This window comes from Oncorhynchus keta, chromosome 34 (genome assembly GCF_023373465.1).
Source record: "Oncorhynchus keta strain PuntledgeMale-10-30-2019 chromosome 34, Oket_V2, whole genome shotgun sequence".
NCBI lineage: Eukaryota > Metazoa > Chordata > Actinopteri > Salmoniformes > Salmonidae > Oncorhynchus > Oncorhynchus keta.
The window spans coordinates 43,261,374-43,283,902 of NC_068454.1; the positions used below are offsets into that span (position 1 = coordinate 43,261,374).

At 39.9% G+C, this 22,529-nt stretch overlaps 1 protein-coding gene across 1 annotated transcript in view; it reads right to left on the minus strand.

The window, feature by feature from the left end:
• Window positions 1-22,529, minus strand: part of LOC118367556 (histone deacetylase 4-like) — a 258,463-nt gene that overhangs the window by 224,693 nt on the left and 11,241 nt on the right. Inside the window, exon 2 of the mRNA XM_052493919.1 lies at window positions 14,093-14,339. The gene's annotated coding sequence lies outside the window, so the exon portion shown is untranslated. The remainder of the gene's footprint in view (window positions 1-14,092; window positions 14,340-22,529) is intronic.

The window sequence follows — 22,529 nt, forward strand, 5'->3', positions numbered from 1 at the left end:
TGTAGCGCTTCTCTCGCAGATTAAGAACAAGAAATGATCAATGGTAAGTGTAATGGTGAGTGTAAAGTTAATTTCTCGTGAATTCATCAATAGTTAATTCAATCAATTGTACATTTTTGGCGTAATCACTGCAAGCCATCATGACTCACAAAAACCTTGACACCCACAGTTTAATTGTGAAGATCTATTTAGCGCCGCCCTAAGAACGCTATTCAAATGATAAAAACCTTCAAATAGGTATGTAATGAGACATTATTTAAACTCTTTATAGTGTTTTTAGAGGTGATAAGTTTTAAAAAGACCTGGTGGAGTACCATTGCTTTCTTCAATCATGCAGAGACGGGCAGCATGAAGGTATCGTCATTAATTTTGCTGGAAAGGGGAGAAATTGTGAATTACAATTCATATTAGAGTTGACCTGGAAGATTTACCTTTTTGAGGCGATAAAATAAGGTCAAATGTATGGAAGATCACAATGTACAAAAGCGCATTAGCTAAAGTTACATGTCTAAACAACAGACTCCGCTATGCAAGTAACCATTTCACTGTACCGTTTACACATTCTGTATCATGTGCCTGTGAATAAACTTAGATTTTATTTGAAATAGTGTGTCCAAGTTCGAAAATTCTACGGTAGCTTTTATTTCGGCACACTCATAACCGTAAGCTATTTTCTGTAATTAGCTCGCCATTAACTTGTAAATAATGATCTTGTTGTGGGTTTTTTTCCTGTAAAAATTTACACAAATTAGCTAAAGTTAAGATGTTGTCAGCTATGATATGGTCATTGACATTAGCTAGCTAGCGAACAAGGTAAAAATGATCCAAAGCATTGTTAGAAAGTTGCTTTTAGTTCCTGGTTTGATATATCGACATATACTAAATTCATGTTTAAACGGATGGGTTTATTGGTGTTAAAATACACCAGTTATGCTATTTTGAACCTCCAGGCCTGGCGTTTTTGTGTTTATACTTTTTCATAACGACAAGTTTGATGCGGACGACAAATCTTTGGTTGTTTAGAACACTACCGTACTCTGTTTGGCCTCGCATGTGAATCCTTAAAGAGATGGGTGGGGCTAAGGCTTAAGAGACTGTGAACGAAGCTGAATGAATATAGACAAAGAGCTCTCCAGCAGGTGTCCCAACACAGTCAAGGGCCTATTTCTCAAAAGTGTGCTTACATGTTTATCAACTTTCAAAGCAGAATTACTTTCCCATTGTTCCTCAACTATAGTGTATGACGTAACATTTTCTAGCTCTGAGTCTATTTCAAATTTTGCTACATGAGACCGAATTGAGCCAGTCAGTCACATATTGAGTTGCACCCCTGCCATTTGTCCTAAGACCAGCCTCAATTCATTGGGGCATGGACTCTACAAGGTGTCGAAAGCGTTCCACAGGGATTCCGGCCCATGTTGACTCCAATGCTTCTCACAGTTGTGTCAACTTGGCTGGATGTCCTTTGGGTGGTGGACCATTCTTGAAACACACGGGAAACTGATGAGCGTGAAAAACCCAGCAGCGTTGCAGTTCTTCAAACAGTTGCACCTGGCACCTACTACCATACCCGTTCAAAGGAAGTTAAATATTTTGTCTTGCCCATTCACCCTCTTAATGGCAAAAATACACAATCCATGTCTCAATTGTCTCAAGGCTCAAAAATCATTCTTTAACCTGTCTCCTCCCCTTCATCTACACTGGTTGAAGTGGATTTAACAAGTGACATCAATAAGGGATCATAGACTGACCAGGTGAAAGCTATGTCATGGTAAGAGCATGTGTTCATAATGTGTCGTACACTCGGTGTGTGTGCACATAAAGATGTAGGTAAATTAATCTATATTTTAACAATTAAATTTAACAGCCTAATTGACTAGCCAAAATGTATGACAAGCACTGGTTTAGGTTGCACATTATTTCCTGCTTAAACATGTTAGATTAAACTATTTATTTCTTGAATACCATCTCAGAAGTCTATTACACTTTTCAAAAAAGCACCGAAATTATAAGACGATTTTTAAAAATCCTATTGCGTGACGCCACAAAAAACAATTGGTGCAACCAAATTTCTACCGAAGTCGATGCCTCTCCTTGTTCGGGCGTTGCTTGGCGGTCGACGTCTCCGGTCTTCTAGCCATCGCCGATCCATTTTTTCATTTGTCTCGTCTTGTTTTCCCACACACCTGGTTCTAATTTCCCTCATTATGTGTTGTGTATTTAACCCTCTGTTTTCCCCATGTCTTTGTGTGGTATTGATGATTTCTGTTTCATGTATTGCGCACATTAGTCTGTTGCGCTGGGTTGTTAACCTGAATTGTTATTTTGTGTCTATTTTGCCATGTGCTTTTGGTTCGCCTAAATAAAAGGCTCCGTTGGCTACCCAATATCTGCTCTCCTGCACCTGACTCTCTTACAAGCCATTTACGCAGACCTGACATATGGCTTGGTGCCACCAACTGAAAAAGTTAGTGGGACCAGTGCCATCAGGGTAAAATGTTAGTCTGGAGCTCTTCTCTCTCAGTTTGGTAAATGTTACAACTGGAATTCATTTAATAAATTAAATGCAATTGAAAATATTATAACACTGCTAGTTAGAAAAGCTTTTGATTAATTCTCCCTGAGAGCACATTCCTGAAGCATGCCAGTTTGATGACGCCAGGGTGAAAAGAAGCAGAAAATGACATACGATTGCCGACATTCAAAATCCAATCCGTCCAGACAAATTCTTTGAAGACTTTTAGTATCTTCAGGGAAAAGCAACTTAACGGGTCCTCAGCCAAAGCTGTCTGTCTTCAGACAGTGAAGCAAAATAAACACCAGGGGAAAAAATATTAGAACTCAAATTAAACATACCGTGGCCTCCTTCCACAAACTATTTACATAACCAAACGTACAATAGGAAGGAAAAAGAAGTTTGGACCCACTCGACCAGAGAGAGAATGTAATAGATAACTTCAGCCAGTATTCATGGACATTTGGAGGTGTTGTATGGGACTGTTGTGTCCAGGCTGACGCATAATCCAAGAATAATCCGTAATCCGAGCAAGGTCACACCAGCGTCCCAGAATGCCATGGCCTGCGCTGTGCCAATAGCACGGCCATAATCAAGCAATGCCTGTGACCTCAGTGTTTTGAAAATATGGGGCGAGACACAATTGGCCTTTCATGGGGAACGCAGCAGGACGCTCGTAAACAACTTTGATTAGTGTATTTAAGAGAGATACGGGTAACTACAGTTTTGTGATGAAACCAGCAATATGGAAAACCTATTTTTTTGAATGAAATAAACCCATTCATTTATCATCCAATTTTTACAAGAATATACATTTTCCAAGGGTGTTACAAAGATGTAGTAATTAAAACGGGTGATGCTGGGTTTTGGATTGGCAGCTCAACACATTGTCTGCAACAGTAACATGTCCAAACAGTAAAAACATTGGACATTTGAATAAGGGTTGCTCGACTCCTGGGCTGTGTTTGTTGGCATGTCTCAACCAAAGCTCATGCTGTTGTTGAATGAGTGAGTTCAACATCCTACAGTGGTTGTGGTTGGGCTATTACAAATTTAGCATAAGAACACTGGAAATAAGAGAGAGGGTATGATGAATGCCTAAAGCTCGCCACAACCAAACAAAATCACTTTTTATTTGTCCTCGACGAGTCCCGTTAGGACATCAGAACATCTTTCTTACAGAAATGTGGTTTAAAAAAACCTTAGGCAATTGAAAACACACTGAACTCAATAATTAATCCTGCAATAAAGTATCTTTGGTTATGGCACTGTCCTGACAACTTCTTCAAACAAAATTATCATAAAACAACGCTATACAAAAGCAAAAATGAAAGCAAAGAGTGACGCTGGAGAACATTCACTTGAGGGCATAACCATCTTGGGCTGCATGTCCCTGTACGACTTCAACAAATGATTCAGTCTATGTGATGCAGCTTAGTGGAGGCTGCCTTCTAGGAAGAATGGGAAAGATGGTGCAAGTCTACTACTGTATCGCACTGTAGCCTTGGAATTGTGAGCCTTCGTATTGGGGCTATGTGCAAAGCCACATTGGTTCAATTCGCTGTTTCCTTGTCTCTCCAACTAAAATGCTAAATAAAACCAGAGTCCACAATTCTGAGGGCTCAGACAGATGTTTCAACCTGTAAGGGCTTCATTGTTTGTAGTTAGACAGCTGACAGGTGCTCAGGGGGAAAGTACTAGGATAGACCAAACTACATTATTATAACAGGACTATGAAAGTCTTCCTGCAAAACACCCTGACAATGAAGACTCATCAGCAAAACCCATAAAAACATGATGCCAACAGGGACAGTTTACAAGTTAAAGGATAACCGAACTGTGGAAGTGGGTTTTGGACAAACTCATAAAAAAATGTGCCATGTGTGAGAAATGTACGTCAACAGGGATCCACGCTAGGGTTAAACACATGTGTAAGACAGATAGGCAGGTAAAAGACTGGAATCCCTAACAAACTATACTGATCAAAAATATACACGCATCATGTAAAGTGTTGGTTCCATGTTTCATGAGCTGAAATAAAAGATCCCTACATTTTCCATACGCACTTAGGCTATTTCGCTCCAATTTTGTGAACACATTTATTTACATCCCTGTTAGTGAGCATTTCTCCTTTGCCAAGATAATCCATCCACCTGACAAGTGTGTCATATCAAGACGTTGATTAAATAGCATGATCATTACACAGGTGCACCTTTTGCTGGGGACAATAAGAGGCCACTCTAAACTGTGTAGTTGGCATGCTGACACAACATTGACATTAGCAAACCGCTCGCACACACGACGCCATACAGGTGGTCTTCAGTTGTGAGGCCGGTTGGATGTACTGCCAAATTCCCTAAAACGACGTTGGAGGCAACAGCTCTTGTGGACATCCCTGCAGTCAGCATGCCAACTGCACAGTTTAGAGTGGCCTTTTATTGTGCCTCATGCAGCTGGACACATTTCCTTCGGATAGTGTTTATCAGGCTGTTGATTGTGGCCTGTAGAAAGTTGTGCCACTCCTCTTCAATGGCTGTGCGAAGTTGTTGGATATTGGTAGGAACATGCCATTGTCCAATTAGATCCAGAGCATCCCAAACATGTTTGCTGAGTATGCAGGCCATGGAAGAACTGGGATAATTTCAGCTTCCGGGAATTGTGTACAGATCCTTGCGACATGGGGCCGTGCATTATCATGCTGAAACATTAGGTGATGGAGGCAGATGAAGAGCATGACAACGGGCCTCAGGATCTCATCGCGGTGTCTCTGTGCGTTCAAATTGCCATTGATAAATTGCATTTGTGTTTGTCAGTAGCTTATGCCTGCCCATACCATAACCCTCCCGCCACTGGAAATGTGTCCAGCTGCATGAGGCAAATGGTGGTCACACCAGATACGGACAGGTTTTCTGATCCATGCCCCTAATTGTTTTAAGATATCTCTATTCCCAGTCATGTGAAAATCCATAGATTGGGCCTAATGAATTTATTGAAATTGACTGATTTCCTTATATGAACTGTAACTCAGTAAAATCTTTGAAATTGTTTCATGTTGCTTTAATATTTTGGTTAAGAATAGAAAAAGTATATATATATACAGTTGAAGTCGGAAGTCTACATACACTTAGGTTGGAGTCATTAAAACTTGTTTTTCAACCACTCCATACATTTCTTGTTAACAAACTATAGTTTTGGTAAGTCGGATAGAACACCTACTTTGTACATGACACAAGTAATTTTTCCAACAATTGTTTACAGACAGATTATTTCACTTATAATTCACTGTATCACAATTCCAGTGGTTCAGAAGTTTACATACACTAAGTTGACTGTGTGTAACGATGTTCATCTGAGGAAGGAGTAGACCAAAGCGCAGCGTGGTACGTGTTCATATTTCCTTTAATTAACTGAACACTAAATACAAAAGAACAAGAAAATAAATGAAAAACGAAACAGTCCCGCATGGTGCAAACACTGAAACAGAAAACAACTACCCACAACCCATAGGGGGGAAAACAGGCTGCCTAAGTATGGTTCTCAATCAGAGACAACGATTGACAGCTGCCTCTGATTGGGAACCATACCAGGCCAAACACCTAGAAATATAACACACAGAACCAAAACATAGAATGCCCACCCCAACTCACGCCCTGACCAAAAAAGGAACTAAGGCCAGAACATGACACTGTGTCTTTAAACAGCTTGGAAAATTCTAGAAAATTATGTCATGGCTTTAAAAGCTTCTGATAGACTAATTGACATCATCTGAGTGGTCTAAGGCACTGCTTCTCAGTGCCAGAGTTGTCATTACAGACCCTGATTGGATTCCAGGCTGTATCACAACTGGCCTTGATTGGGAGTCCCATAGGGTGGCACACAATTGGCCCAGCATCGTCCGAGTTTGGCTGGGGTAGGCCGTCATTGTAAATAAGAATTTGTTCTTAACTGACTTGCCTAGTTAAAGGTTAAATCAAATATATATATATAAAAGAGGAGATACCATTTCTCAATTTCAGAGTAGTGAGAAGGATTATTTCCTCTGTTTCCAAGGCAGCACCTCGATGAATAAATCCTTAAGACAGCTAAATTAGGGGGCCTCCACTGCTACTATTACTGCTGTTTCCAGCACGCTTGGTTTATGTTCACAAAAGAGGCTTACCCAAGCAATCTGGAACGGGGACAGATTTAACGGAGGGGAGGAACAGGCACTCTAGGAGGATGATGATGATGATGATGATGATGATGATGATGATGATGGGTGTCTATATCTATCTGTTTTGTACATGTAATTAAATGAGAATGACAGTTGGTCAGACAGACAGACGAATAGCTCGACCTCCCCCTCGTGAGACAACCAGGATCATTGGTGTCAAGTGTTGGTTGGGTGATTCCTGCTGGATCATGGATGCTGAAATGGTTGGGGATCCCTGGCTGAAAGTATGTGCTCTCTCAGATCTCATTTCTTTAAGAGGATTAGCAGGCCTGGGGCAGCAGAGGGTGAAACCCAGGCCCTCAGGTCTCCAACCAGATCCATGGTGAGGGGAAATCCCTTTACATCGTTAGATCATAGGATTAGTGGGGCACCACCGCCAGAGTCTCGCTCCCTCTCTCTCAACGTCCAAGGGCTAACAGGCCTGCTGATTAGAGAACTTTGGCCAAAGCCTCAAAAAGTAGTAATGTTCATTTCGTGGTCAATTTACCATTTCTTTGTGGATTTTGATGTGTTATTGGGGTCATTGTCCTGCTGGAGGATCCACTTGTGGCCCAGTTTCACCCTCCTGGTAGAGGCAACCACGTTTTTGGCTAAAATGTCCTGGTACTTGGTAGAGTTTATGACGCTGTTGACCTTAACAAGGGCCCCAGGGGCCTCATTTATCAATATTGCGTGGAAACTATTCTAAAATACTACTTATAAACGGAATGTATAATGTTCATACCTCATGGAAAGTGTGATTTATCAAACAATCCTACGAGCATCACACCCACACCGGTAGAAGATAACCATTGATAAATACCATTTGTTCTCAGCCTCGATGCTCGTGCACGACCTTGGCTATTTGCATTTAGAAACACCCCTAATTAACCATATGGTCAAAATCATCACTTTAAAGCCGTACCAAAAATAACATAGCTACAAAGGGGACCATTAAGTCGCTTTAGTAATGGCAAATTTTAGAGCCCTCTGGGTTCTCTATGGTGTTGTTGTTCAGGGTGTGACTAGGGGGTGTTCTAGCCTTTTCATTTCTATGTTGGTGATCTTAGTATGGTTCCCAATTAGAGGCAGCTGGTGTTCGTTGTCTCTAATTGGGGATCATAGTTAAGGTGTGCCTGTTCCCACCTGCTTTGTGGGATATTGTTTGTGTATGTGCTTGTTCCACTACGTTACTTCACGTTTCGGTGCTTGTTTTTGTTGAGAAGTTTCACTTTTAATAAAGATGTGGAACTCATATCACGCTGCACCGTGGTCCGTCCATTTCAACAAACGTGACAAATACTTCAAATGAGTAGGCAACCATTCTCATCCCCTGGCATGTGTTTGTCTTTTTAAAGTAGGTCTTAAATGGTCACAAAAATTCTAGAAGATTGGTTTTGGGAAACTATAGTTTATGAGCTAAACTGTACTGCAAAACAAAGTCCCACCTGTCTCTAAAAATGCGCTCTCTGTGAAATGCAGCATGTGCCAAATCCGCAGAACAAAGCAAGATCAGCCTCATTATCTCAGTCTTTTAATAGTATTTCAACAATGGTTTCACTTTCACACGTACCTCTAATTTAAGAAATTACTGTACTTTATATGGATTATTATCGTAACAAATGCACTGATGTGGTTAAATTATATGCCTGCATGAATTCATTTCAGACATTTTCAACATGTATTTTCCGCATTCTACACTTGACAAGCAGCTCCCTTATTCCATCACTTGGCACTGTGCGTACCCATGGTCATATGCACACTCTCAAGCAAATGTTCATAGCGATAAATCTCACACTTTGCGTGGAAATGATTTCATGCATGGTTTACGCACAGATTTGTGCATACGCATGATTGATAAATGAGGCTCCAGGACCAGTTGAAGCAATACAGTCCCATAACTTCAAAGACGCCAAAGACCTCTGTTTTTGTCTCATCTGACCATAGCACTCTGTTCCAATCCAAGTGTCATTGCCGTTTCGCAAACTCCAGACGTTTACATTTGTTGGAGGCTTGCTCTCTCTGGCAACCCTTCCAAAGAGCCTATTGGAGGTTTTTGTCATTTGCCAAATGTGGCCCTTGGATTTTTCTTTCCCTCCCGAACCATCTTCCTCACTGTGTGTGGGGACAAGATACAATTGTCCTCTACCAGGAACGTTTTTACCCATTGCCTGATTTATGAAGGTCGTGGGCGAGCCTATGACGCCCCACTTCTTATGTTCCATTTTCACTTTGAAAGAAAACAAGAGAGTTGAGCCCTGAGCAGCTTTGGGCTGGCCTTCTAGGCAAGGTGTGTCTTTGCGTTAATCCCGACCTACTCAAATGACCCTGCTGCCCCGGAGCTGGAGAGGAAGTGAAAATCACTTGCAACCTAATGTTACAGCCGCCAGAAACAAACAGAGCAGCAGACAAAGCAAACAAGCGTCATTCTTTGTTCCTATATCTAAATCAACTCAACCCCAAAAGAGAAAAAGAAGCGAGAAATAGACTGCTAAACACCAATCCAGAAACCGGATAAACATTGGAATTTAAAGGTGGAAGAGTGATGCCGAAATGGCCAACGTTCCCATGGACTGGTAATGTTAAGTGTTGGGTTGTGTTTTTACCCTGCTAGCTACCTTAGCTGCTAACCTTAGTGTGTTCAGTGTTCAAGCTAACTAACATAGTAACTTAGTTACAAAGCTTGCTAGCTAACATCTTCTGTTTTCTGACTGTGTTGTACTCAATAGCATCATGTAGCTACACTGAAACCCCAAAAGATGCCCAATGCCTTTATTTAAACTAGCTAACATTAGCTAGCTAAATCTAGATATGCAGACTGTTGTTGTGTTTCTTTTGTAGTTGATAATACTAGCTAGCTTGGTGTCCGACAGCATTTTCGGCCCAGGACCACTCGCAGCTTTAAAAATCGGTACAGTAACATCACACAAACATGTGAAAGTATCTCCGGGAGATACTGGTGGAGACTGTCTGATATTGACGGAACCTGAGGATGTACACACTGTGGTTGTGCAAAATCCAACACTGAAAGAGAGGAAAGAAATGCTGTATGCATTTTCTATTACGCTTTGTGATTCAATAATTATTTTGTTAGTGATTGACCAAAATAGTTAGCTATGTTTACCTCTTCAGCACATTTCCTGCCTTTCTACAGCATTGATTCCAACCTAGTGTGAACTACCCACCAGAACGAATGAATGAATGAATACTCAGAGTAATCTGTCAAGTAAACAATGGCTCATCTGCATGACATGTTGGTGGACTATGGGAGAAAGTCATAGGATGCTTAAATTAGCATATTCCCCCTCCCCCATTTAGCTGTAGTCAACAAAGAATTAATGGTGTATTGGTTGAATACACCATTAATACACCAAAAGTATTGGTCGAATTCCTTAATGGTGCGTACTTTCGCTCTCTAATTTACTCATTATATACATATTATGTTATCAAAATCAACATTTATTTGACATATGCACAACATAGTGAATATGACATTGCATTGTACCGTGTACTATTGAAGTAACAATTTAAATAAGGTTTTCCCACAGTGCCAACAACCCCCACAGACTCAGACTCGTTCCTCCTGTCCCACTTAAGACTTAATCTTCAAGAACATCAGTGCAAAGGGCTTAGTAGGAAACCTTTGTTCATAAAGAATGGCAGACATTTTGCACGATACCAGTATTTTGAGTATACTTGAGAAATTGATATACAATTACTATAGCCAGTATATTACCTACCTTCTCTCTCTCAGGTGGAACCATGGCTAGTTTGTATCTACCCTCCTCTCTCTCAGGTGAGACCATGGCCAGTATATTACCTACCTTCTCTCTCTCAGGTGGAACCATGGCTAGTCTGTATCTACCCTCCTCTCTCTCAGGTGAGACCATGGCCAGTATATTATCTATACTATATATGCAAAATTAGTAGATTTGGCTACTTCAGCCACAGTCATGCAATCTCCATAGACAAAAATTGGCAGTAGAATGCCCTTACTTAAAGAGCTCAATGACTTTCAACGTGACACCGTCATAGGATACCATCTTTCCAACAAGTCAGTTTGTCAAATTTCAGCCCTGCTAGAGCTACCCCGGGCAACTGTAAGTGCTGTTATTGTGAAATGGAAATGTCTAGGAGCAACAACGGCTCAGACACGAAGTGCTAGGCCACACAAGCTCACAGAATAGGACCGCCGAGTGCTGAAACACGTAGAGCATAAAAATTGTCTGTCCTCAGCTGCAACACTCATTACTCCAAACTGCCTCTGGAGGCAACGCAGCACAATAAGTTTTCGTCGGGCACTTCATGAAATGTTTTTTTCGGGCAGCCGCATATAAGCCTAAGATCACCATGCGCAGTGCCAAGCGTCGGCTGGAGTGGTGTAAAGCTCGCCTCCATTGGACTCTGGAGTGGTGAAAACGAGTTCTCTGGAGTGGTGAATTACGCTTCACCATCTGGCAGTCTGACGGACAAATCTGGGTTTGGCGGATGCCAGGAGAACGCTACTTGCCCGAATACATAGTGCCCACTGTAAAGTTTGGTGGAGGAGGAATAATGACCTGCGGCTGTTTTTCATGGTTCGGGCTAGGACCCTTAGTTCCAGTGAAGGGAAATCTTAATGCTACAGCATACAATGACATTCTAGACGATTCTGTGCTTCCAACTTTGTGGCAACAGTTTGGGGAAGGCCCTTTCCTGTTTCAGCATGACAATGCCCCCATGCACAAAGCGAGGACCATAAGGAAATGGTTTGTCGAGATCGGTGTGGAAGAACTGCACGGAGCCCTGACCTCAACCCCATCGAACACCTTTGGGATGAATTGGAACGCCATCCAACAACTCCAAGCTATCCTGTGCATTATAGGTTGATATTGGGGAAACATGAACAAAATGGTTATTTCAATAGTACATGTTACAATGCAAAGTCATATTCCCATATACATCCCACTGTATCCTGTGCATATGCCAAATAAACATGGATTTTAATTGATAACATAACATTGATGGAATAGGAGTACATTTATAAATTCAAACACCTCATCTTCAATGCTCCCATAGTCCACCAATATGTCATGCAGATTAGCAATTGTTTATTTTATTGATCACACTGGGTATTCATTCACTCATTCTGGTGGGTAGTTCACACTAGGTAGGAATCACTATCGTAGATAGGCAGGAAATGTGAACAGGCGAACGTAGATAACTATTTTGGTTGATCACCAACAAAATAATTGTGGACTCAGAAAGCATAACCAATCTACCTGAGAAATACAGTACAATCGGAAAGTATTTCGACCCCTTTACATTTTCCATATTTTGTTACGTTACAGCCTTATTCTAAAACGGATTAAAATGGATTAGTTTTTTTGCTCATCAATCATATACAATACCCCATAATGACAAAGCAAAAACAGGTTTAGAAATTTCTAAAACGTATCAAATAAAAAACTGAAATCGTACATTTACATAAGTATTCAGACTCTTTATTCAGTACTTTTTTGAAGCACCTTGGACAGCAATTATAGCCTCGAGTCCTCTTGGGTATGACACTACTAGCTTCGCATGCCTTTATTTGAGGAGTTTCTCGCATTCTTCTCTGCAGATCCTCTCAAGCTGTCGGGTTGGATTTGGAGCGTCGCTGCACAGCTATTTTCAGGTCTCTCCAGAGATGTTTGATCAAGTCTGGGCTCTGGCTGGGTCACTCAAGGACATTCAGAGACTTGTCCCAAAGCCACTCCTGCGTTGTCTTGGCTGTGTGCTTACGGTTGTTGTCCTGTCCAGCTCTCTGGAGCAGGTTTTGATCAAGGATCTCTCTGTACTTTGCTCCGTTCATCTTTCCCTCGATCCTGACTAGTCTCCCAATCCCTGCTGCAGAAAAACACCCCCGCAGCATGATGGTGCCACCACCATGCTCCACTGAAATGTTTTGGTACTCTTCCCCAGATCTGTGCCTTAACACAATCTTGTCTCTGAGCTCTAAGGACAATTCTGTTAACCTCATGGCTTGGTTTTCGCTCTGACATGCACTGTCAACTGTGGGACATTATATAGACAGGTGTGCCTTTCCAAATCATGTCCAATCAATGGAATTTACCACAGGTGGACTCCAATCAAGTTGTAGAAACATCTCACGGATTGTCAATGGAAACAGGATGCACCTGATCTCAATTTTGAGTCTCATAGCAAAGGGTCTGAATACCTATGTAAATAAGTTATCTTTATTTATTTTTAATACATTTGCAAAAATGTCTAAACCTGTTTTCATTTTGTCTTTCTGGGGTATTGTGTGTAGATAGATGAGGATTTTTATTTAATCAATTTTAGAATAAGGCTTTAATGGTACAAAATTTGGGAAAAGTCAAGGGTTCTGAATACTTTCCGAATACACTGTACATGTTTGTGTGATGTTACTGTACAATTCTATAGCTAGACGCATTTAACATTAGGTTGCAAGTGACTTTCACTTCTTCTCCAGCTCCGGGACAGCAGGGTGATTCGAATAGGCTGGATTAGCGCAAAGACTCACCTAGGCCCAGAAGGCCAACCAAAGGCGGCTAAGGGCTCAACACCCTTGTCTTCATTCAATGTGAAAACATTACACAAGGAGTGGGGCGGCATAGGGTCGCCACCAACCTGTGGAGTCCTGCTTTAAACAGGTTAACTTTAAAAAAAATAGAATGTTAATGCAGATTTTATTTTGTTCGATTTTTTTTATAAGAATCATTAGGGTGCCAATAATTGATGCTTATCTTTGAGAATTGTTTTTATTACTTGTTAAACAAAATATATTGCTCTGAGTAATTGTATTAGTATAAAATAATATAATTTAAAAAAAAAAAATTGTATAAAATATAGCTCAGTATGTGTTATTTATTTCATAGTCTTTTTTGCTCATCTTTAACAAGGGTGCCAATAATTTGAGGTGACTGTACATTCCATCATATCAACAGATTCGTATGTCCCATTTTGGCCAGAGAAACACACAACATGCCATAAAATCTTTATGTTATGCAGTTAATTCATTCCGTTTAGTGAGAATCCTTCCCAGCTGTCTCTCTAACCATAAGGCCTGTCACCTACAGCAGCCAAAGATCTGACTCTACCTCAGGCGAGGCAAACAACTTCATTAATGGCAGCTCCTCAAACACCAGAGAGTTGACATAAGGACACCAGCGATTAAAAAGCAATATCAATCTAATTCAACTCAAGTGGGAAGAAGTTCAAAAGCGTTTGGTTTGATGTAGCACAAGATTTGACAACCTTGGTCTGCTGGTACTGCAGGGTGTTGTTCTAACCAGGCAGTTTTCCATTTTCCATTGCAGAATATTTTGCTACAGTGTGCGCGAATTAACGACCCAGCACTGGTCAACCAGACAAACTCTTACCTAGGCGACTGTAGGAATCAATTGTTGGGGTACCATTCCTGAGAAGACTGATGAAGAGGATGAGGAAGACGGCCTCAGTACTCCTCTGGGGGGTGTAAGGTGAACACCATCGAATGTCCGGCTGGATGAACACTGCAAGGGAGAATATGATGAGGGAGGAGGAGGGAGTGTCTCAAGGGCTCATTCTAGACGACACAGCTTTCAGGTGGTTGCAGTTGGCTTGCTTCTCCACTCCCATGAATTCAACCTGTCAAGGGCACATAAATACTCAAGTTTAAATGAGGTTAGTCATATGTGGACCAAATATGCTCCCATACAATTCAAAGTTTAATCATACTATTTAGGCTACTTAACAGTGTACAAAACATTAGGGATTACCTTCCTAATTTTGAATTGCACCTGCTTTTGCCCTCAGAACAGACTCAATTTGTCAGGGCATGGACTCTACAAGGTGTCAAAAGCTTTCCACAGGGATGCTAGCCCATGCTGACTCCAATGCTGAAGTGGATTTCACAAGTGACATCAATCAGTGATCATGTCTTTCACCTAGATTTACCTGGTCAATCTATGTAATGGAAAGGGCATGTTTTGTACACTGAGTGTATATACTATTTAGAATGTAAAAATGTATTACGTAACAAACGAATATCAACATACTAGGCCCACCCATACTGAGAATGCGTCATGTAATGCACAATTGTGTTGTTTCCCACTATTCGTTCATTTTGGTACAGCCTGTCCTCATATCTGATTATCAACTGTTGTCAAAAGAAAAGGAGCTCAGATGCAATAACTGAATAACCGAATAACCAACGTTGACAGACAAGCTGTCTTCATCAGGGTATAATGACACCCACTTCCCTTGAAAAACAGTTTGCTCTACATCCAATTCTGTCGAACCAAAAGAATTTGCAAAAAACAATCAGATTTCGACAGAAATATGGCTGAGACACAAAGAAAATACAAGGAGAGGGGGTACAAAAATGGACAGATTAATACAGCCATTGAGAAAATCCAAAACAAAATCGAGACATGATCTCTTTCAAGGACAGCCTCGCAAAAAGAAGCATTCTTGCATCCTCACTACCCGTGTTCTGAACCGATTCAGGGAATCGTTCAAACATTGGCACATTCTAAGATCCATTCTAAGATCCGATGACAGTATCGGAAATGTGTTTTCGGACCCTCCCTTGGTCGTATTCTCGAAAAGGCAGAAATCTCAGAGATCAATTGGTAAACTCTGATTTACCACCCCAAAACACCACAGCACAACATCTATTTGCGCCTCTACCGGATGGAAACTACAAGTGTCCTTCTAGAAAGTTATCCCATCTTCACAGAGGAACTCTGGAGCTCTGTCAGAGTGACCACTGGGTTCTTGGTCACCTCCCTGACCAAGGTCCTATATATATATATATAGCTCTGTCAGAGTGACCACTGGGTTCTTGGTCACCTCCCTGACCAAGGTCCTATATATATATATATATATACACAGTGCCTTGCGAAAGTATTCGCCCCCCTTGAACTTTGCGACCTTTTGCCACATTTCAGGCTTCAAACATAAAGATATAAAACTTGAGTTGTTTTACAAGGAGGAATGGGAAAAAATTTCAGTCTCTCGATGTGCAAAACTGATAGAGACATACCCCAAGCGACTTACAGCTGTAATCGCAGCAAAAGGTGGCGCTACAAAGTATTAACTTAAGGGGGCTGAATAATTTTGCACGCCCAATTTTTCAGTTTTTGATTTGTTAAAAAAGTTTGAAATATCCAATAAATGTCGTTCCACTTCATGATTGCATCCCACTTGTTGTTGATTCTTCACAAAAAAAATACAGTTTTATATCTTTATGTTTGAAGCCTGAAATGTGGCAAAAGGTTGCAAAGTTCAAGGGGGCCGAATACTTTCGCAAGGCACTGTATATATATCATTTTCGAGGTATGTCACTTAGTTATGATGTTTATATTACATTTTACAAACCAAACATTACAGTATATATATACACACACACACAGGTGTCTGCCTTTCCAAATCATGTCCAATCAATTGAATTTACCACAAGTGGAGTCCAATAAAGTTGTAGAAACATCTCAAGGATGATCAATGGAAACAGAATGCACCTGAGCTCAATTTTGAGTCTCACAGCAAAGGGTCACAATATTTATGAAAATAATGTATTTCTGTTTTTTATATATATATATATATATATATATATATATATATATATATATATATATATATATGCGCAAACTTTTTTTTAAAATTCACTGTCAATTTGGGGTATTATGTGTAGATTGAGGTGACAAAATGTGTTATATCCATAACAAAATGGGGAAAAAGTCAAGGGAAAAAGTCTAGGGTTCTGAATAATTTTTGAATGCACTGTAGGTCTGAAAAAACACTTCTCTTCCTCAATCATGTGCAGCAAATTCTACTAGATGAAAAGCCGAAATTAGTATGACATCCTGGCATTTAAAGAATACTACATTTTTAAAATGTCACATATTACAAAACATTCTATTTTCGCATTCCCAATCGGCCTACTATTTAGAACGCAAGTTCAGGTTTTTTGGACACAGCCACTGTCTCAATCTACCCCCTGGGCTCCACTATAACAGTCAAAACTGTCAAACAAGAAAAATAATTTAGTTGTCATCACTCATTATTTACACACAACACATAATTTCTACTTTTTCTGGCATGGCACACAGTTTTTTCCATCCCATCCATAACATTCTTCCAAGCAAGCTATTGTCCAATTGATTGATGATCATGTTATAAGTAAAATACTTGCTCTTTAGTCCACCTATTGAAGTCATTACCGAATGGTAAATCTACAGGTAATGATCATGTGGACAATATTTAGCTTCGCTATGCTGCTCCCCCAATTGCAGCTCCACTGAAACTCAGATTTAATTGGTCATTGGAAAAAAAAGTCATTTTCGAGATACGCCACTTAGTTATCATGTTTATATTACATTTTACAAACCAAACATTACAGTACTGCTATGTGCATCTGTGCATCAACACCGGTATATGGTAAAATATGGTTTTACCACCCAGCCCTAGTCTATACTAGAGAAATGTGTTTGCTAATATGGGTGATTGTTAATGGGACAACTGATGGCTACAACCATCAAACTAGTAGCAGTAGTTAAAGGATAAAAAACATATCCTTTATTCAATTCAGACAATTTATCACAATATGTATTTTTGTCCATATTGCCCAGCTCTAGTATAGTCATATTTAACTGACAGTCCACCTATATTAAATGGGTATTTTTCCTCCCCTCGTGCTTTAGTAAAATTGCACAGGGCAGCTGCTTTGAGCCACTTCTTTATTTAATATATACCAATTACTTTTCTTATGCCCTAACTGGAACTCATTCTACTAAATTTGCAAATAATACTACAATGTATACAGCAGGACAATCTGTTCAACAGGTACAGGAAGCTCTACAAGTGGCTTTGGGAAATATCAGGGAGTGGGTCTGTTGGAACAAACTTGTTTTGGATGCTAAGAAAAACCAAAAAGTTATGTTGGTCTGTTTTATCAGGAAAAAGGTAGACAAAACATGGGATGTGATTAAACATGAGGCAAGAACGAATTGAGGAAGTGTCCAAAACTAAACTACCAGGGATGCAGCTATACAACTACTTATCATACTCAGCTCAAATAACTAATCTATGCATGAAAAACAATTATGATTGTGTGCATGGTCAGAAGGATAGCTAAGTATCTTCCGTGAAATATTCTTAAGACAAACAACCCAAACATTAATTGGGAGTCAAGAGAACTACAGTTATGTGGTTGGGGGAAATGCATCAGCATGTGAGATTAGGTGGATGCAGATTGCACAGAATAAAGCAGCCAAGACTAAAGTGGACATATGATTCTTCTGTTGTAGTCATGCACAATGTTCTTGGGTGGCCAGCAATAGACAACATAATTAAAAAGAACATGCTCACTTTATTTCACAGAATACACCATTTAAAACAGCCAGTTGTTAAGCGACCAACATTCAGTCAATACATGGAATAGGATCTCCACCATATGTCTTACCCCAGCAGAGAAGACATATAAGGGGGTGGGGGGAAACATTACAATTCAGAAAATGTAATAGTTTATATGAGAACTTTAGGACCACTTGAAAATAATAGACTGATGTTGTTCATGACTATGGTAGATGACTGAACCAATCTCTATGTTTTCAGATTGCCAGAGTATTTATCATCATCATATTTTAGTTTTTTCTTATTTACTTTTGTATATAATATGTTTTTACATTTCAATATGTCCGTGTATATCTGTTGTTTGCAACAGTGTTATTTGTGAAAATGTAATTGTAAATTGTATTTTAAAGTTTAAGGATTAAAAGAGACCCTAATAAAATGAAAATTAAACATTGTTTCATTCTCTCTACAACACTCATTCCGACGAGAGCCGTGACACAAGCGCACATACCATTCTAAGACCGAAACCCTGCTTTTTACATACTTAATTACCATTTTTTTGGAAGGAAAACTATTTCACTCATATTGTAATAAATTCTAGGTCATATTTCATATCACTCTGGAAACACTGAACACTTACTTTAAGCCCATGCTTACACCAATCCAACTCTTTGAAATCAATGAGGGAGAGTAAACAAGTGCACACTTGGCTTAGAAGGGTAGAGTTTTGGATTGCAGCCCTGGAACATCTGCCATTCCGTTTCCTCAAGCAATTCTCTGTGGCAAAAGGCTTTTGTACGGTGTGCACAACTCCATTTAATACCACTCAGGAGGAACGGGTCATGTTGAGCATTTGTGAATAGACTAGGCTTCTTGACAAACAAGGTCATTATTGCACTGTAAAAAGACAATTTGTTCTTAATGACTAACCAGGCTAAAGCAGGTTAAACAAAATGTGACACTCCAGTGTGTCATGGCGGATCATATCCAAAGACATTAATGATTGAGTGAACTAATAATGATCAATGCAAGCCTCTCCTTTCCTTCTTAATGCTTCCAGTTGTATGTCTTTTTGACTGATGGATAAGACAGACTGAACATGAACAATATACCTGAAAATGTCTCATGTCACTTGACAGAAATATGGCTTTTGCAGCACAGGGGTTCATTTCCCCAGCTCTCCAAGTGGCACCAAAAGTAATCATGTCTGCATAAAAATAACATGTGCTGGAGATTGCGAGCGGTAAACAACAATTAGGGGTGTGCGGCACGCCAAATGAATCATTGAAATGCACTTCTGGTGTTCGACAGCTGCTGCCTGCCTCTTGGGCCTAATTGACTATGAATAATTCACTCAGGGACCACGAATAACGGTAGTCTACATGCCTGCACGTGTTTATCGAAAAAATGATGCTATAGCAGATTGACACGTTACTGTGTTGTCGTTGTTGAAGTTTTTCCTCCATCTATTGACAAGTGACACAACGGCCACTGCAGATCCAGAGACGCTGACTGACAAAGGCAGGCTATTTGACTCCACCTGAATGGTTTTGTTAAGGCAAGGGTTGGGTTGAGGTGTTGTAAAGGATCTCTGTGAGGGTTTAGTGCCCATTGCAAAAATAGTTGGGATTTCGCCATCATAAGTCTGGTCTAAACAGGCTCATTTAAAATTGAGAGCACCAGTGCACCTACAAAAACAAAACAAACTTTGCCCAAATAATTGTTGTTATGATTAGGCTGCTTGTTTCTAGCCCAAACAGTTAAAAATGTATAACCTGGGATGCTCTGAGGTACCGGAACATACGAGAAGAAATGTGAACAATTCAGCAGAGCAGCAGACAAATCACAGGTAGGCTACTATGTTGTTGCTGAAATGTACAGCACTTTCTAAGGTGCTGAGTCATTCAAAGCATTTTAGACATCACATACTGAAAACCTATACAAATATTAGAATTTATGCATAGAGCACAAGCCTGGGGGGAAAAAATAATAACACAGCCTACCATATTATGCACAGCAGTACAATGTAAACACGTAAACAAGCCCATAGATTGAAGATGTCTTTGATACACAATTGCTTTACAGCAAAATTAAACAAACTCCAGCATTTAGCATTTGAGTGTGGACTGTATTATTATGCATACTATATGGAAAGGGCATAGCCAGAAATTCGCTGGTGGTTGGACCTACAGAAATGTGGATGGCCCAACACGGGTGTGCGGGGGTTGGTGGTTAGGAGTAGTTTAAAAAATAATAATAATGTATTTGATTTTGCTCAATCTGATTGAGTGTGCCTGGCAGAGACTGGCTCCCCAGTGGATGGGCCTGTGTCTGTGTCATCCCAGACCTACGCCCCTGCTGTATGGACTGTTTGGCTTATGCTAGGCTCTAAACTTTCTATCCATGAGGATGGTAGAGAACACTATAGCGATGATGTTGGTTCATTGATTGTAATTAGAGTAGTTGATTTTGAATAGTAATAGTTCCTGTTTTCTATTGCGTACACATTACCTTACGGAATATCTCACCACCACCACCATATAAGCCAGCAGTGAGGTAGGCTAACCACCACAGCAATGGCCACTCAAAACATAGGTTACAATGCGCAAGCCATCAGCCTGGGAACAGTCAGGCTTAAGTCAACTCTGACTATCATGCTCAGGCAAAAAAAAAAAATGTTTTCAAGGTATCTTTTTGGGGAGGCAGAGGAATCAAGGAGTCAACCTGATTTAACTTTTATCATTTTATATATTTTTTGAAATATGAATTGCAAACAATGATTATTTTTGTTCATGCCATGAGAAGTATCGGACCCTGCATGGCAAATAGATTCCGGAATGCCAAGGTATAGATTCCGGAATGTCAAGGTAGCTGCCACTCACATTAAGCCACTTACATCACAGATTTTTAAAAAAAGAAGATAAAACAGTACATCATAACATTATTATACCACTACTTATCTACAATACAAAATGTATAATACACAACAGTATTACACTGTATGTGTGTATAGAGTGCATGTCCTAGCGTGTGTGTGTGTGTCTGTTCCTGTGAGTGCGTGTGTGTGTCTCTTCACAGTCCCCACTGTTCCATAAAGTGTAAGTCGACAAGAACAAAACATGAGCACAAATGATTTCTAGTCAAACAGATGGAAAGGGGGTCTTAGAAATTATCTGGCAGAAAAAGACAAAAGAAAAGAGTATTAAAAATACATCAAAACACAATCATGTTTAAGTAAAGGCCCCTGCCAACTAATATCAACATTTATATTTAGTTGTGCCGAAAGTATTTGCCTTCTGTAAATTTAAGAAATATTGCTTAGTGTCTTATCATTCTGTTACCAAAAACACACATATATTTAAGATATTTTCTCATTTCTCTCCCTCATGAGGGAGGATAAGGAAAATTCACAGAAGTAACAAGTAAAGATTAATCTGGTCTTTAAAAAAAAGTCATCCATAGCCTGCACTCAAATAGCGAATGGAGGTTATGTGCAGATACTTTTTTTTAAATATGCCAGTTAGGCTACATCATTTGTAAAGTGGATTAATGTGCTTAATTTTAAAGAATTGAGCCGAAAATATAGCAGCAAGAGAAAGCTGGGATCTGCTTTTATTAAATGGTGTCAATGACTAGGCTTATTGTGCAATGACGACTGTGCAATGACTAGGCTTATAAGAACACGTTTCACTAGGCTTTGTCGGCCAGCGTCTTGGGCCTTTAGGCTACGTTTGGAGTTATTTGGCAACGTCAGTTGTGATGCAAACCTTAGAAAAACATTCAGCTTAACCCATATGCCTATATGATGACTATTATTTCAAAAAGTCGCAGAGAAAATGCATGCGCTGTGCATCATCACCAAATTCTCTAAAACAATGTTGGAGGCGGCTTATGGTAGAGAAATTAACATTAAATTATCTGGTAACAGCTCTCGTGGATATTCTTGCAGTCAGCACGCCAATTGCACGCTCAACCAAAATTGAGACATCTGTGACATTGTGGTATCTGACAAACCTTTTATTGTCCCCAGCACCTGTGTAATGACCATGCCATTTAATCAACTTTTTGATATGCCACAACTGTCAGATGGATGGATATTATTAGCAATGGAGAAATCCTCACTAAGAGGGATGTAAACAAATTTGTGCACAAAATTAGCCTTTTGTGCGTATGGAAAATGTCTGAGATTTAATTTCAGCTCATATCAGCTATATTTTTCATTTATATGATCTCTCCCACTCTCTGCTCTGATAGACGTGAGCCTGCAACTCTCTTCTCTCCAGATTTGCACTTCACATTTATTTCCTTCAAAAATTATAGCAGCGCGGAGTGTTCTGGAGGAGCTGCAACACCCCTGATAAAACGAAATACATTTGCCACCAAAGTTATATAATTATTGCTGTCTGTTCAGAAAAAAATGAAATAATTCAGAATAGCCTACCACACCATGAGAAGGCCTATAATATAGCCGCAGAGGATCAA